The 17,275-nt window shown below is 37.6% G+C and overlaps 1 protein-coding gene across 1 annotated transcript in view; it reads right to left on the bottom strand.

The window, feature by feature from the left end:
- Positions 1-17,275, bottom strand: part of RORB (RAR related orphan receptor B) — a 203,606-nt gene that overhangs the window by 162,122 nt on the left and 24,209 nt on the right. The window lies entirely within an intron of this gene.

The raw sequence follows: 17,275 nt of genomic DNA, 5'->3' as shown, positions 1-17,275 counted from the left end.
ATTGGCACATTCTCTTCAAAAATTAATATCTTAGGTAAGTAAACAGCAATAGCTACAGATTTTAGAGATTCCCCTAGAAGTTTCGGAAATGCCATACATATTAGGATAAACTAATTCACTTATGTAAAGCCAAATGAGCAAGTCTTAATGGTCAATATAATACAAGTTAAATACATAGTATTACAGGTATTTAATACCTTAGTTTTCACTGTGGCAAACAGCCATGTTTTGAATGTGAAAGCAGCACTTTTATGCCGATTTAATAACTTTATATAACTTAATAATCTCAGAGTTACATATGTAAATCCCTGCACTGTGATGAAAATATAATCTTTAGTATAAATTGTTAATATACATTACACATATCTTGTTTGTATTTACAGTACTGTTGGCATTCTTCACTACACCTTTAAAAAAGGTCACTGCCAACATCTGAGACCCAGCTCAAGGATAAAATACAATCCATTCTTTCCTTCCTAAATTTACCTGATCACCTGGGCCAGAGGACACTGATTTGTCATTGTCTATGAACCAAGACATCTCAGCTACAGAATTACATTAGGTATTAGAGGATAAAACTAATGTCTACCAAACTGGTATTTAAGTAAGTGAGAAATGATAGCCAGGCCCTCAGTGAACATGCATACATGCCCTCTTTATGGTAGAAATCCAAAGTATTCTTCAGTGGAAAATGTTTAAATGGGAAACAACATTTAAACACATGCAGAGAGGTCAACAAGATTAGTGGATTTTCTCCTCCTAGTTTCTCATTAAAATTCAGCTGGCATCCTCTGCCTGGGCAGCTCAATAAAACTCAAAACCAGTTTTTATTCAGAGGGGAAAAAAATCAAAACTGATAGATATACATCTAATCTTTTCCCCCAGTGTTCAAAAGATAACAGATGAATGCTCTGCAGGGAACAGGCATTTTATTTAATCATGAATGTATTTCAACTGCAATACGTTGCCAATAAACTTCCTCTAAGACTTCTGATAGTAGAGACTTGTGCCAGCTGGCCTTCTGTTGCTCTTCATATTCTGCTTCCTAGAAACAGGTGCTGGCAAATAATATATATACAAACTCACCTACCACTCAGTAGATTCATACCCAAGAGGGATACTCCATTCTCCCAAATTGTACACCTTGAGCTACACTGACCCAGCATTGCCATTATATTGGTTTCTGATGACATTACACAAGGGATCAATGGTGGAAAGCCAGTGCACCAGAACTATGGTAACACAAGGCAACCACAATCTTTACTACCCAGAACATCATTACACTGTGATAAAATAATCACATGGCATGGTGTTAATAGAACAATCCACATTTTTCATATTATATCCTAGTATCCCAAGAACAACTTCTGGGATGTTCTGAAATGACCCAGCTCATATTTGACCCGTCAAAATATTTATGTAGTCCATAACTACCACATGTATGTACAAGAATATTGCGAAACTCAGTAAAATTTGCTCTGTTTATCAGGAACAAGAATGAGCATTGACTGTGCTAAGCAATGTTTGGAGCAAAAGACTGAATGAATTCATAAGCTATCAAAGCTGTTTTTTTGTTCAAAGTGAACCTTAATGACACTTGTTTAATGTTTCATGAAAAACTTGTTCAGAACATTAAGGTACTGGAAAAATCATCTATGCTGAGAAAAATCCAGGTGTCTCAGGACTGTCAAAATGGCAAAATCCATATGTTTAAGAGTATACTTTAGTTTCCTGAATGACTATTTTGCCTTCACCCAGGTTCTGCTTTTTTGATTTTCTAAACATTGTCCTGTTTTGCTCAGGTCGTATGCTAGATCCAAATACTTATAATAAATCTAGCTAAAATTATCTTTCCAGCGACAAGCAACACAACCTTCCATGACAGACACGGCAATTTTTGGCAATTTTCTGCTCTTTGGGAGAACCTACTGTATTGAATATATGTATCCTTCTGTGCCAGAGATTATATGTAATTCCAAGCAGATGGGGAACCATAACCTTCCAGAAACTGAAGCCAGGTCTATGCTGGCAGAGAAAATCGATGCAAGATGCACAACTCCAGGTATGTGAATTGCTGGCGTTGACGTACCTTGCATCGTTTTTCTGAGTCATCCCCACAGTGAGAGGTTGATGGGAAAATCTTACACGTGCAAGAAGTAAGGGAAGTCTATTGGAAAGGAGTTCTGAGGTTGATGGTAAAGCTGAAAGTACTCAGTTAGCAGCTCCTTACCAGACTCATTAAATCAAATGCTGGAAAACCAACCTCCTAACTGTCAATCTTCCCGGAAGTATAGATATGCCCTACATATAATAGGGGGTAATTAGGCAAAATAACTCAGATTGAAACATTTCTTGAAATGTACCATCACCTGGAGAGACATTCATATACTGGTTCTAACTGAATTCCCCATAGACCAGCAGAAAGAGAAAGGACTTTTGGGATACACTGACTGAGTTTAAACTCAATCAGGCCCCGCTTTCTGATGCAGCAAATGAACAGCACCTTTGTACCAGAGAGAGGAAGTGGGGGGTGATCACTTAGTAGCAGGCAGCCAGTTCCTTTTGTTGATTTTAATACATCTTCTCCCAAGCCCCAGCTGCAACTTCAAAGCGCTACCTACATAGCTATTCCCTGAGCCCCTGTGTGAGCCCAGTTAGACCAGGTCTCTTGACCAGTGCTGTGAGGCTCACCTCCATGGGCTGTGGCAGACATATCTCTAAAAGCATAGTCACAGATTTGCAAAGATATTTAGACACCTAAAGATCTAGACACCCAATGAGATATACAAATTCACCTGAGTGAGTTAGGTGATTAACTTCCATGGATTTTTACCTAAGTTGCCTACACATTTTTGTAAATCATATGGGGTCTGCTAGTATCATCAGCTGCCTAAAATATCTTTGTAAATTTGGCCTCTAACGCTCTCTGATATTCAATGGGGTTTAGGCTCCAAAGGTCCAAACCCTCAAAGACATTTAGGTACCTAACTCCCATTGAAATAAAGAGGACTTAGGCACACTGCTTCCTCTGAAGATCTGTACCTAATGACCAGGCTTTTAAAGTTATTTAGGCACCAACTTCCATATATTCGAGAGAGTTTGTTTGTGTGTCCATCTGTCTATTTGTTCAAGAATTCCTCCTAAACAGTAAGAGCTAGGATCACCAAATTCAGTATAGAGCTTCCTCTTCTCATAACTTAAAGCAAGGTAAATGTTGGGTTGTGCCAGGGAAATGGGGTGTGCCTGGAATGGGATTGCTTCTCATAGAACCATACAGAAAAATGACTGAATTGTCAAACAAGTGAAAGGGGCAGGTTGGCTAGGGCGTGCCCCTCCCCTCTGTGACTGTCCCTGTCCCAGGGCTTCCCCCCTCCTGGCACCATTTACAGAGAGTGGAGGGGTTGAAGCACCCCCCCTAATTCATGCAGGGACATTTCTGGCTGTTCCCCTTCTTCAGGGAGTGAGGAGAAAGTGCACAGTTTGCTGCAGTCCTCACTCTAGCTGGGAAGTGCAAGGGGCGGGGGGAGCAGAAAAACTTGCACCTGTCCCAGCCAGGGGACATTCACCTTTCCTCTGTTTGTGACTGAGGGAGCTGCATCAGCCATGGAGAGGCACTTCTCATCTGGCCCCAAGTTGTTGCACTTATAGCGGACTGGGGTTATCCTTTTTCCCTGAGTCAGCCTGAACACTGAACCCCTCAACTCCAGCCCCAGAGCAAGGATCTGAGTGAAGCATGTACATGTTCATTTTATTTTCCAAAAATCAAAAATTGAGTTAAGAATCCAAGCAACACCAGGTAAATCTTCTAGTACCAAATAATTTGATAATATATGTAAGAAAAATCTGATTTTTTTACCAGCTTATCTGATCATATTATTTTTTGTGTGTTTTCCAGAAAAGCCATATCTGCTAGCCTGACTAGAGAATGTAGCACAAAGGACATGTACCAAAATCAAGAAAGAACCATTTCAAATAATTTTTTGAAGACTGCTATAAAATCAGCCAGTTCAGTCATCTGTGTTGGTACCGCAAATGGTCATCTGTTATTGCATCATCAGAAACCATGTAAATCAATGGCCTCTTAAACAAAGGATGTTTAGTTAGAATGATCATGAGAGGTTCCTATACCAAAGATACTAAAGCAGTGGCTATGAAAGGAACTCAGCAGCTCTCAGACACAATGAACACTTCCCAATACTGCACCCTCTGCATCATTAAAGTCTTTGAAGATTAAATCCTGCCCCAATGATATCAATGCCATTGGCGTTTGTGGTGAAAGACTGGCACGTTAGTTAGTGCATAGCGTTTTCAGTACTGTAGCCAGCTATTTATCTGCATATGTGTACACACACGTACACGCCACTTTGTTCATACATACAATCATGCACTTCCCACACATAAATATAAGCAAACTATGCCATAATTTGACCCTGCAGACCTTACTCATGTAATTTGTCACACTGACATATGCAATAATATTAATACCTTAAACACTACAAACTGTACAGAAAATAGAAGTATAGAAATGTAGTTCTAGAAGGGACCTTAAGAGGGCATGAAGTACAGTCTCCTGTGCTGAGGCAGGACCAAGTAAGCCTAGACCATCCGCACAGGTATTTGTTTATCCTGTTCTTAAAAACTTCCCATAAAAGGTATTCTATAGTCTCCCATCAAAGTTTATTCCAGAGTTTAACTACCCTTCTAGTTAGAAAGTTGTTCCTAATATCTATCCTAAATTTCCTCCTACGCTGTATATTAAGCCTGTTACTTCTTATCTTATCCTCAGTAGACGTGGAGAACAAAATTGTATACCATCCTCTTTATAAGGCCCTCCACATATTTGGAGACTTTTGTGAAGTCCCCATTCAGTCTTCTTTTCTCACGACTAATCGAGGCCGTTTTTTAAAATCTATCCTCAGACATTAGGTTTTGTAAACCTTTTGTTATTTTTGTTGGTCGCTTCTGGACTCTCTCTAATTTGGCACAACCTGTATATGGTACTCCAGCTATGGCCTCACTAGTGCTGAGTAGAATGGAAAATTACCTTCCATGTCTTACATACACTACACAAGCTACCCCAGAATGATTTTCGCAATTGCATCGTGTTATAGACTCATATTCAATTTGTGATCTACAATAACCCACAGATCCTTTTCAGCAGTACTGCTGCCTTGTCAATTATACTGCAGTTAGGAAGGAAAAAATCAAATGCATAAGTCTAGTTCTGTGCTTTTTATCTTTAATTTCATCTTTGTTGATTTCAAACCAATTTGTTAATTGTTCAAGGTTGTACTGAATTCTAATCCAGTTGCCCAAAGTTCTTGCAACCCCTGCAGCTTGGTGTCATCCAGAAATTGTATACGCATATTCTTCACTCCATTATTCAAGTCACTAAAGAAGATATTGAATAATTTTGGCTCCACGACTGACTGTTGCAGGACTCACTAGATACACCATGCCAGTTTAACAATAATCAGTTCATAACTACATTTATTAACTACATCTTTCAACTTCTTGCCGTTTAGTAATTTCATCTAGACATTTCCATAGTTTGCTTATAAGAATGTCAAAAGCCTCACTAAAATCAGGCAACATTATATCTACTGCTCTTTTCCCTAACCCCTATCCACTAGGCCAATAACCCTGTCAAAGAAGGAATTTAGGTTTGGCATGATTTGTTTTTCACAAATCTATGATGGCTATTCCATATAACCCTGTTATCCTTTAGGTGATTTCAAATCAACTGTTTAATAATTATTCCTGTATCTTTCAAGGTATTGAAGTTAGGCTGACTGTTTTATAATTCACGAAAAGCAAATAAAGGGATTTAGGGAAAAATTACTAGACTAGTAATATTTAATCTGTAGCGAATCTGCGCAAACACCAGCAAATATTTTCTGAAAATATGAAAACTGAATTCACTTCAGATATTTTCATATTCCTCATATTCACTTTCCACAAGCAGTCTAGCAAAATATTTACTAAATTTCAGAAACAACTAATTTTAAGTTAACATTAGAAAATGTAATGAATTTTGAATAGATTTACACTAGATAATTTAGTTTAAGAGTTACTGCCATCCTGTCAGTAAACAGAAACAACACCACATGTTAAGTGATCAGAGACAATCAGCAAATCTTGAATTTTGAAAATCAAATATTGGCAACATATTGCTTGTGAACTATCTAGACACCAAGAATTATCCATAGAAAATATTTACAAATTAATATATAAAAGTGAATAATTTGAGAAAATTGCTTCCTATTCGTGTATAATACATGAACAAAGGAGGTTTAAAATAGTATTTAATTAGCTGTAATCTATAGTTTTAGTTAAAAGTAAACACACAAACACAACTCCCCCAAGCATAAACAGAACCAAAATAACCCTGCTAATATCAGAAATAAATAAAACCCTACCCCACTGTCTCCACACTTTAAACCACAACAATAACTGAAGCAAACTGAAGTTTGCTCTCCTGCTGCTTTCTACAAAAGAATTTCAGAAACATTACTTCTTGCTGCCATGATGTTTGAATTGGTTTGATACTGCTTGCAAACCTTTAACTAGTAATGAAAAAATCAATGTTTCCTCCAACTCTTTATAACGTCTGCATTTTATTTTACTGAGCATTTAATAAGGCACAGTAGGGATTACAGACAGCAGAAGTACATTTTGTTTATTCTCTTCAGTCTATTCCGTTCAATTACTGGAGCTGCATTATGTGGTTTCTGCAATTCAGGTATATTAAACTTAAAAAGAAGAATTATCTACTTAGTTATTTTATTATCTAAAGATTATAATTAATTAAAAAAATAAAAAACAGTGTTATATTTCCCACTATGAGCATTATGGAACTTTTAGGTACCTAATTCATTTAAATATGACAAAAATATTTTTCTGAGGTTTAAAAGAAATTAATCTTTGATTTTTATATCTATAGTTATCCAGTTGTACTTATATATGTGTCTGAATTTATGTTTATAATTATAACTTCATTTTCACTTATGGAGTCAGAGTGTGTCTATTTCTCTCTCTCCTTCAGACACAACACATCACCATGTTTGAAAAATCCACTCACCTGGGGTGATGCAGCTCTTATACTATACAAATAAATATTCAAAATGTTTTTAAGTCAAAATACAATATAACATGAATCAAGTGCAGGAAAGTGGCCAGATTAATTCACAATATTTAGTTGAACAGTGTTCCATCATAAAAGGGAAATTAACAGGTTCCCAATGATATAAAGCACATATGATCTCATTTTAAAACTCTGACATGATCATGTGTAAAAATGCTATTTCAGGTTCATTTTTTAACATTTTTCTGTTCTTCGAAGGCCGGAACAGCTGAGCTCCCTGACACAGATTCTGATCTCACTACACCATTGTAAATCTGCTAGCAAAGTTACTCCAGTTTTACATGGACACAGTTGAAAGTAGTAATATTTGGATCCAGTGTTCCAGTGTAAATAAAAGCCCGTCTTTGCAAATAGAGGGCATTGAAAAAAATATTACCAATATTTTTTTAACAGTCTCTAAAACATACACTAATTTTTTTTTCAAAATCTGTTTACTGAATATATGACTCTGGGACTTGGTAAAGAAATTTTATTTGGCACTCATTTGGGTTCAGCTGATTAACTCATTTGTAGGTTTGTGAGTTGTGAATAATGCTGCCTTCACAAAAGTATGCACACTAAAGCCTAATCTACACTTACCTCGCTCCTCCTATCTTAACCTATGTAACTTCAGCTATGAAAATAGCATAGTTGAAATAGACATATGTATCGTGGTGCCTTCCATGCAGTAAGGTCAGTGGGGGCTGCTCTCCCGTCGACTCAGGCTACCTTTCTCATCTTGATGGAGTACCAGAATTGACGGGAGAGTTCTTGGAGTTTGATGTATCTAGTGTAGACAAGGCCAAAGGGACTGATTCAAATGAAATGGAAAGAGTCTACCAACTTCAGAGGGCTTTGGAGCAGGTCCTGACTACACTAAAATATTTTAAAACAAAATCATTTGATTCTTCACCAGATACTTGAAATGGTTATACCGGTAAACCAAGCATTTGGGGGTTAAGGTTCCAATGATTTGCGAAAACTATATCTGGCTTAAATGTCAAATACAATCTGGATAAAATAGTTCATGAAAATGAAATGTTTGGATGTCTTCCTTTATATGCATCCCATTTCAAACGCTAGTGGACTGAAAAAGATTTTGGCTGATGCTCTGCTGTAGACAGAATGAGAGAACATGCTAAACAAGAGGACAAAGAGTGCAGCAAGTGGGTTCCTTATGTCTTTATGACCCCAAAGCTCTAGATAGTGCTGTAGATGTAAGTTCAGACACAGCGCCAGATACACTGGTCAGGGCAATAGCACTTACAAAAAACACAATCGGATACAAGATAACTTCACAGTGGTAGTTTGCTTTAAAAACACTTCAGTCTTTGTAACTTAGTGGCGCCTTCTCATTAGCCTGACCAATTGATCAGAGACTTTGCTTGCACCGGTTTTACCTTGCACTTATTTCCCTTCTAATCGTAATTATTATAATTCATTGGTACTTGTAGTTGGAAAAGGGCTGTGGCTGCTATGGTTTCATTCAATCCCTTCAGGTATGCATGCTGTTAGCTGTTGTAGACATACATTAAAATAATAATACTCTGTAAATAACAGAGCATCTCATAGAGCAACACAAATTAATATTCAGAATATTTCCAAGAGGAAGCCATTTTTATCCCCACTTTAAAGGGAATAAATCAGGGAGGTTCACTGACTTGTAGAGCTGCAACTAGGCATAGGAGGCTTGACACCTCTCTGCTCTATCTGCTAGACATACCACCTTCCAGGTTGGGTGGTGTTTGTTATAACTGAATCAATCCCATTAAGTATGCCATTCAGAGAAATTTGGGTGACTGTAATCAGAGTAACATACAAGAGTGCAGGTCTATGGTCCTAGTTACTCAACCTGGCCAAGTGTACTCCTGTCACATGACAGAGATCAGTATTCACTAACAAACACCACAACCTGTGAGGTGGTATGTGTAGCAGATTACCCTGTTACAATAATTACCCTATTTGTGTCCAAACTCCTTAATTACTTATGAACACAAAAGGACTGACTGAGAAAGTGAGTAAGGACCTCAGGAGTTGAAGCAATAATATGAATTAGTACTTATTAAGCATATCACAAACATTTACTAATAAACCCATGACAAATTCTAACTGCACGTGACTACTTTGAATGATTTATTTGGAAAAGGACTTTCACCTATTGGCATGAAGGGGAGAACAAGTAGAAGGGGATGCCATACAGCAGTGGGAAAATGATATCTTCTTAAGTGACCAAGTGAATGAACAAATCAATAGCAGTGGAGAAGCATCACTAATAACAAAGTAGCAACATGGAGATAAAAACAAGGATCAGCAAATAAACTAGTCAGGATTTGTAGAAAACACTTATTTACAAAATAATAATAATAATAATTTAGTGTCATTCAAAAGATGTCATAGTGGGCCATTCAATTGTAATTTAGTAGGAGTCAATTATGGGTTCAAACATGAATGGCTACTTCAGTGGAGACCATGATCGTTTAATTTTAAGATTGTGATACCCAAGAAAAAGAGAGTTACAGATAACTGTAAGCCAAACAAAGATCCTGCTCTTTGAATCAAGCTCCTCCAACTTTCCCAAAGGGGGAAAAAACATTTCAGAGTTTCTCTTATAAAATCCACATGTGCTAAATTATAACAAAAGTAAAATGTATGCTATGGTTGTGCTCTGAAGTGATTCCAACATAGCCCCCATTAGATGTGATACCAAATTATCCTAGTGAGAACAAGAAAAATGGGATGAAAAGAAAAGTAGTACACAGTTGCTGAAGGTTTGGGCATGCCCACACAAAAGTAGGTCTGGTCTAAGAGAATAAGGATCAGAGCTAAGGGGGTCAAACCTAGGAAAAAGTAAAAAGGAAACACCACACACTACCATGATGTGTGTTATTAAAGGTTTGCATGGTACTCTAAGTTATGAATAAACATGCTGGCAGAAAAAAAAAGTAGAAAACTATGATAAGGGAGGGAAATTAGGAAATACAATTACGGTGCAATTAAGGAAAGTTCACCATAGAATGGAAGTATGTAATAGTGAAGACACAAAAAAGAGAGGGTCTTACCCTGAGCTGTCTGACAAAGAATATGGTAATAGTTTTAATGTGCTAGCTTAGTGAGATGGTTGTGATATATAATCTGAGCAGCTGGTTGCAAGAAATTTAGAGCAATTCTTCTTCTCTGCAACCAAGACTCTGAAGTGCTTGCACAGCAGTAATTCTTGTATGTAGGATCCATTGTCCAGGCTGTAGATGGTTAATGAGAAATGGACTGCATCAGTGGATTTCATGGGCAGAGGAACATTTGTGTCAAACATCAGGCAACTATAGCATCAGAACCAGATGGGAACATCTGGCTAATAGAAGAAGAGAAGACAAAAATATTGAAACAAAATGATCCAAAATGATGGGTCTTTCCAAAACAGATTCATATTGCTGGTGCATGGAATAGACTCTGGAGAAACATTTGGCATGAACTATGAGAAAATACAGCGCAAAGAATAAGCAGAAATGTTCTCATTGCTATCCATTGCCCAGCTGGGGTAGGGAATTGCCAACATGCTGTTTAAAATATCAAAAGACAAAATAATTACTAATTAGAAAATTGATAACAGAGCTAAAAAAATGTAATGTTGAAAAGGCCTTACTGAAATATATAGATAACATCTTAAAAAGCATAGATCATATGTGATGGGATGATTCCACACTACCAAAGTATTCAGCCTATATCTTTGGATTGCTGCTTCATGGTGTCATTATTATAGTTATAGAAGGAAAGGACTGAGCTTTTGCACTCAAACACTGGGGCTACTGACTCCCACATAAGAAGAAAGAAACAGAATAAAATATTCAATTGGCTATTTAATAAAATTGAATTTCTTCCAAATGTTCTGTGGATGGGTGGTTATAAAGGGGAATGACAGCTGCCAGAGTTGTTGACTCGAGTCCCACGACTTGCACTCGAGTAGGACTTAAGTCACGTAGGTGACTTGACTTGAGACTTGATTCGGGTTCATTGTTTATGACTTGAGACTCAACTTGAGACTTGCTAATTTTGTTAAATCGGCTTGGTGAAAAAAAGTCAGAAAATGCCGCTGTTGTTAGTAACAAACCGCCCACAGCTGGACTACTAGTAGTTCGCAAGTACGATTTATGTTAATAAATGAAAACAGATAGTGATTATTCTTATTTATCAATATTGATGGCTTGTTCAAAAGAGACTTGACATTTTTTAAATTAAGACTTGAGACTCGACTTGGGGCTTGATTCGAAAGTGACTTTAGGGACTCGAGACTTGACTTGAGACTTGAACTGTAGTGACTTGAGACTCGACTTAGACTCGACAATGATGACTTGAAGACAACACTGACAGCTGCATGCCACCCTTTCCAAGATGCATTGAGCCAGATTCCAGCACTCTTGCATTGAGTAGCACCTTACTCTGCAAGTAGTCATATTGAAATCAATATGGCTAATTGCAGAATAAGGTACTACTCAACTTGAGTAGGATGTCAGATTCCAGCAGATGAGAGCCTTTAAAACTTGTTAACACTGGCAACTATAGTCCCAAGCTTAAAAAAAAAATCTCAGAGGTCTACATTACACTCACAGACAGCTAGGTGAGAAGAGCACTACTTCAGAGCCCTGATTTGTGGGCTGATATTTATTACAAGGTTTTTCAGTAGACTTTTAACACTTCGTGTGTTGATATAGGTTCCTGGCAGAAGCTGAGAACCTTGACCTTAAAATCAGCTTGTTTAGTTCTGAAGCAATTTCAAGAAATAACTAAAGGAATGAACCTTAAGGCTACTTGGTGCTTCCTTTCCTCACTTTACCTCCCACAGAAGCTTCATTGTCTAGTGAAACTTCTTTATTTCAAAAACAGTAGTGCAACTAACAATCAAGTTTGAATGGCTTCTTTTCTTAAAGAAGCAAAGATGAGGAGAATCAGATGGTCCTCTTTTTATTAGCATCAAAACTACTGGTACTTAAATTCAGGAGCACCCTAGGGCTGAAGGAGTCTAACAAGCCACAGAGAGACAGATTCTGCCATCCTTATTCATGCTGAACAGAGCACATATAAGCCTGCTGAAATCAGTAAGATGACTCCTGAAGTAAGCAATCTGAGTAAGGAAAACAGAGTCTCTTTCATAGTGAATTAGGATACTACCAATATGAAGTCTGATTTTGCCAACTAAGGAATAATTCCACCGATGTCAATGGATTCAAACCTGCATAAAATCAATATATAAATGAAAGAAGAATTAAGCCCAATACATTTAAATAGATACTCTGAGTTATATAATAGGAAAAGGAAAAGAAAGCAGTGCTGGTAAAGTTGTATACTCCAGGCGCTGCAGAGCACCTCACGGAGTCTTGTCTACCATCTGGCAATTAACCTCTATGCCATTAATTTGGAATGTACCAGATAGTGACATTCAAAGACCATTCTTCATGGTGATTCAGTTCTTCCTGCACCACCTAATATACCAATGTTCTACAAAGCAAAAAAATATAATGAATGTATTTGTTCAGATCCTTAGCTAGTCTACATTGTTATTACTGAAATGCCTTCACTGGAGTTATGCTGATTTATACAAGATGTGGATCTGTCCTTTGGCTACTAATGCTTATATATATGGTGAGTAACATCTCAGGTCATGAGTACACACATGGTACTCTTGGTTGTAAGAACCTGCCTTCAGAATGAATAAGACATGAAATATTTGTACATATAGTAAGAGATATGTCTAGCATAGGTGGAAACACAACTTTCTATAAACTCCAGGGCTGTGTCTACACTGGCATGAATTTCCGGAAATGCTTAAAATGGAATACTATTCCGTTTTCAGTTTTTCCGGAAAAGGAGCGTCTACATTGGCAGGCTGCTTTTCCGGAAAAGCCCTTTTTCCGGAAAAGCGTCTGTGGCCAATGTAGACGCGCTTTTCTGGAAAAGAGCCCTGATCGCCATTTTCGCGATCGGGGCTTTTTTCCGGAAAAGACTACTGGGCTGTCTACACTGGCCCTTTTCCGGAACAGTGTTCCGGAATAAGGACTTATGCCCGAGCAGGAGCAGAATAGTTTTTCCGGAATAGCGGCTGATTTTGTACAGTAGAGCATCGTTGCTTTTCCAGAAATTCAAGGGCCAGTGTAGACAGCTTGCAGCTTATTCCGGAAAAGCGGCTGATTTTCCGGAATAAGTGGCCCAGTGTAGAGACAGCCCAGATGTATTAAATTGATGTTCATCAGGTCTACAAGTTAGTGCAGTCAAAAAGTGAAACAGGTAACAAATAAGCTTATGGGTGTGCTCTAACTTACATAGACTATGGGACAAGGTAATGTCACAGGTTAATTTTGTTTTACTAACGTGTTCAATACTAAAGCTTCAATCCTTGGAGATAGCAGTGCGGTTAGTCAGGGTCTTAAAAAACCTATGACTCATTTAAAGTTTTCATTCTTAAAGGCTATGACTGGAGCTATGGATCAATTCACTCTCAATGGAAGCAGCCAACAAAGAGGGAGATGACTGAAAGACAAGTAGAGAAGAGGAGAATGCAAAAAGGGGAGATGAAAAGAAGAAATAGGTGGGAGAGAAGAGGGGAGAGATATATAGGTAGAAATACAGAAAACAAAGCTAAAACAGATGAAAAAGTAGACAAAAAATAACAAGGAAAAATTGAAAAAGAACAAAAAGTTCAAATAAAAATGTAAGAAAAATAACAGAACAAAACTTATAAAGAAAAAGGAAATATAGGAATATAGAAGAAGCAACAGTTTCTCACTTGAGATTAAGTGACCTCCAAAAGGATGCTTATGATTTATTGAGTTGGAACTAAGCTGCAGCATTAAGACCAATCAATCAGTATGATATAGTTAATAATATACTTAGCAGGAGTAGGGCATGTTAAACAGTTACACTCAAGGAGCAATGTATGCCTGATTTTGTGACTATACAATCCATCCCTTGCCACATGCCTGTGCTATAGAATCTCATTTTTTTTCTAGCAGTTCTGGGCTGTGGAGGACAGCTACATAAAGTGGGTCTTTCACTTGGTTCTGGGGGGCAGCACTGGCCTCAGTACAAACCAGAATTAACAAGGTGCCAAGATGGAGTAAAGCCACATTGCCTCTACCTCTGGGCTGCCTCTCCTGAGAAATGCCTCACAGGATCTGACCACAATTCGGTGACACCCAAGCAGACCCTTTTAAAATATCTTCAGAGATCAAATGTCTTTGGTGCTGTCCATTACTCTTAAAAATTACACTTCTCTTGAATTTCCAAGCTGGGGGAATACTAACTTATTTTTTGTATATAGAAAATGCTTCCACAATAACCCCCTGATCGCCTTACTTTATCAAGTAGCTTGTTGTCATATGGTGACATTCAAAGGGGGTGAGAAATGTCAAAGCTGAGCTATAAATTTAACTGAACATGCTACTGTCCTCCACACCATTCCATTTCTCCTTTTATTTATTTTGGTTTTTAGTTTTGAATATGCACACATGAATCTAATGCTCATAACAGGGAGATGAGCTGAAATAAACGTAAAGCCTGCTGGTTGTACTCAAGGAAGGGTTGATGGGACTATTGACCCAGAGGCACAGAGACCACTGACAACAAAGAGTGAGGTCTGATCTATAGCCTGAGCTGAGAGGCAGTTGACTTTTATCTCATGCTGTAGAGGCACTTGGCTTTAGACCCTAACATCGAGGTTCAAACCCACCTGCCAACAACACAGGTCAGCTGGCTTTACAAGTGGGGAATTAGAAGCAGAATTTTTCCCATCAGGTAGGTAAAGGCTAGCCAATTGGGCACCAGCTGAGTCCATCACATACACCTATCATAAACGTGGATCCTGTATGCCAATGTATCTATTATTCCAGTACTGGGTTTTTCTTGACTCAGGTTGTTAACGATACTAAACTGTGTTATGATGATCTTTTGCTAAGACTACAAAACTCATTTATATGTGACTTTAAGGAAGACTAGAGCATAATCCACTGCACTTTATCTCTTCATCCAAACGCTTGTTAGTAACAAACGAGTCCAGTGACAGGCCAAGTTCTGTGTTACTACTCTCAGAAACCTTTATCATTAAGCCCTGGTCTACACTAGGGAATTATTTCCAAATAACTCCCCTTATTTCAAAATAACTATGGAGAATTCACACTACTAAACCTGTTATTTCAAAATAAGGGACTGGTTATTTCAAAATAACAACACTTGATTTTCATGAGAAATAATGCTTATTTCAAAATAGTTATTTTGAAATAGCAGTAGTGTGGACGCTCCACTGCTGCTATTTCAAAATAACTATTCCCCAGAGTCATTCAAAGTAATTACACCTCAGTGCTTCCCAGGGCTCTAAGTCAAGGTAGCATGTTCACATTAAGGGAGCCTGACTTGGACTAATTTTGAGGCTTCCCTGTAGTGTGGAAAAGCTATTTCGAAATAGTTATTTCAGGAATTATTATTTCGAAATAAGTTATTTCAAAATAATTTCCAAGTGTAGACATGCCCTAAGTGACATTTCCCAGTCATCATGTAGTTTATGGACGTCTTTTCCATGTTCAGCCTCTTGAGGGGCTGTTTTCAAGCACAGAAACAGGCTTATGCCATCTCTTTTCCTGTCAGGAAGAGAAAGTTGTATTTACTTTACATAGAAATGAGGTTTCTGGGCCTCTTCAGGTAAAACAGGACATTTAAGGCCCAATTTTTCTCAGAATTACATCTGTGCAAAACCAACAAAAACAACCAGGAAGGAATGAGGGCAGAAATTGGTTCCTAATAGCGTCTATTCAGTTGTGATGGAACATACTATATTTCAGCTGTTTACTAGGTGCTAACTACTTAATTTTCCAATTACAGCCTACTCTGTAGTCCTGATGCAGACATACTATAGTTTACTATAGAATTAGTACTCCCTTAAAGGCTACAACATCATCCGTGAGAATGAAAACTCTGTAACTGTTGTTTCTCCAAGTAGAAGGCTCCAATATATTCATGTACAGAGAGCACATGGAAAGAGGGTAGAAAAAAAGTTCAGATACCTCAACAGTATTCTACAAATTTTTCAGGGTTATTTTTACAAAGACAAGGCTCATTACCTTTAAGAAAGTTAGTGTAATACTTCAAATTCAATTTTAACCATATCTTAACAGGAGATTAACTCTGGAGGTCGATCTTCTAGCATTCAATTTAGCAGGTCTAGTGTAGACCTCTTAATAGAACATGGAGGGCAGCCCCCTCTAGTGTGTGTGCCCATTGGCCTCCTGCAGTGTGGAGTGAGATTTAAGGTACACTGATTCCAGCTACACAATTAATGGTAGCTGGAGTTGCATGTCTTAGATCGACCCTCCCCTCCAGTGTAGACCTGGCCTATCATAATCTGCTTGGTATTTTTTGTTGTTGATAACTTGGCACAGTATAAGAAAATGACTCAAATCACCAAAAATGTTTAAGAACATGAGAACATAAAAACATAATCTTTACATAAGAACAACCATACTGAGTCAGACCAAAGGTCCATCTAGCCTAGTATCCTGTCTTCCAGTAGTGGTCAATGCCAGATGCCTCTGAGGGAGTGAACAGAACAGAGAATCATCAAGTAATTCCTCTCCTGTCACACAATTCCTCTCCTGTCACACAATTTTTCATTTTACTAATTTTTTTCCAATTCCCAAATGGCTCTTCAGCATTCTTATATAGATCCTTTATAAATACAATATTATTTTTATCCTTACATTTCTTATTTAGGCGTTGAACCCCTTCTTTCGTTTATTATTGCAATGTAGGTCCCTATATTTTTCTTTAAATCACTGTTTACCTTTCTTCTAAATATCTTAAGTTTTTCCCAGATTTTATTTTGTGGATTCCTAGTCTCATGATTTTAGATCAGAGACTGGGTTTTGCAGAAACATCATTATTTTTTTATATAGGGATAAAATCTATTTATACAGCACAGGAAAAATATGGTCCTGTAGCTATAGCTGTATTTTGCTAGTATAGAAGATAAAAGATAACCAGTTCAATTAATTGCCTAATTATTTTCATTATTTACCAATGCTAGATCTATTATGAAAACCTTATAGAACCAAATCTGACTGTAGTTCCAATTTCTGGTTCAGTGCTCTACCTCTGGAGTAAATCATCTCAAGT

The sequence above is a fragment of the Pelodiscus sinensis genome, chromosome 6 (genome assembly GCF_052426305.1).
Source record: "Pelodiscus sinensis isolate ZL-2025 chromosome 6, ASM5242630v1, whole genome shotgun sequence".
Classification (NCBI taxonomy): Eukaryota; Metazoa; Chordata; order Testudines; family Trionychidae; genus Pelodiscus; species Pelodiscus sinensis.
Note: the sequence above shows the minus strand (reverse complement) of the source record. Positions and strands in the feature narration are given on the sequence as shown.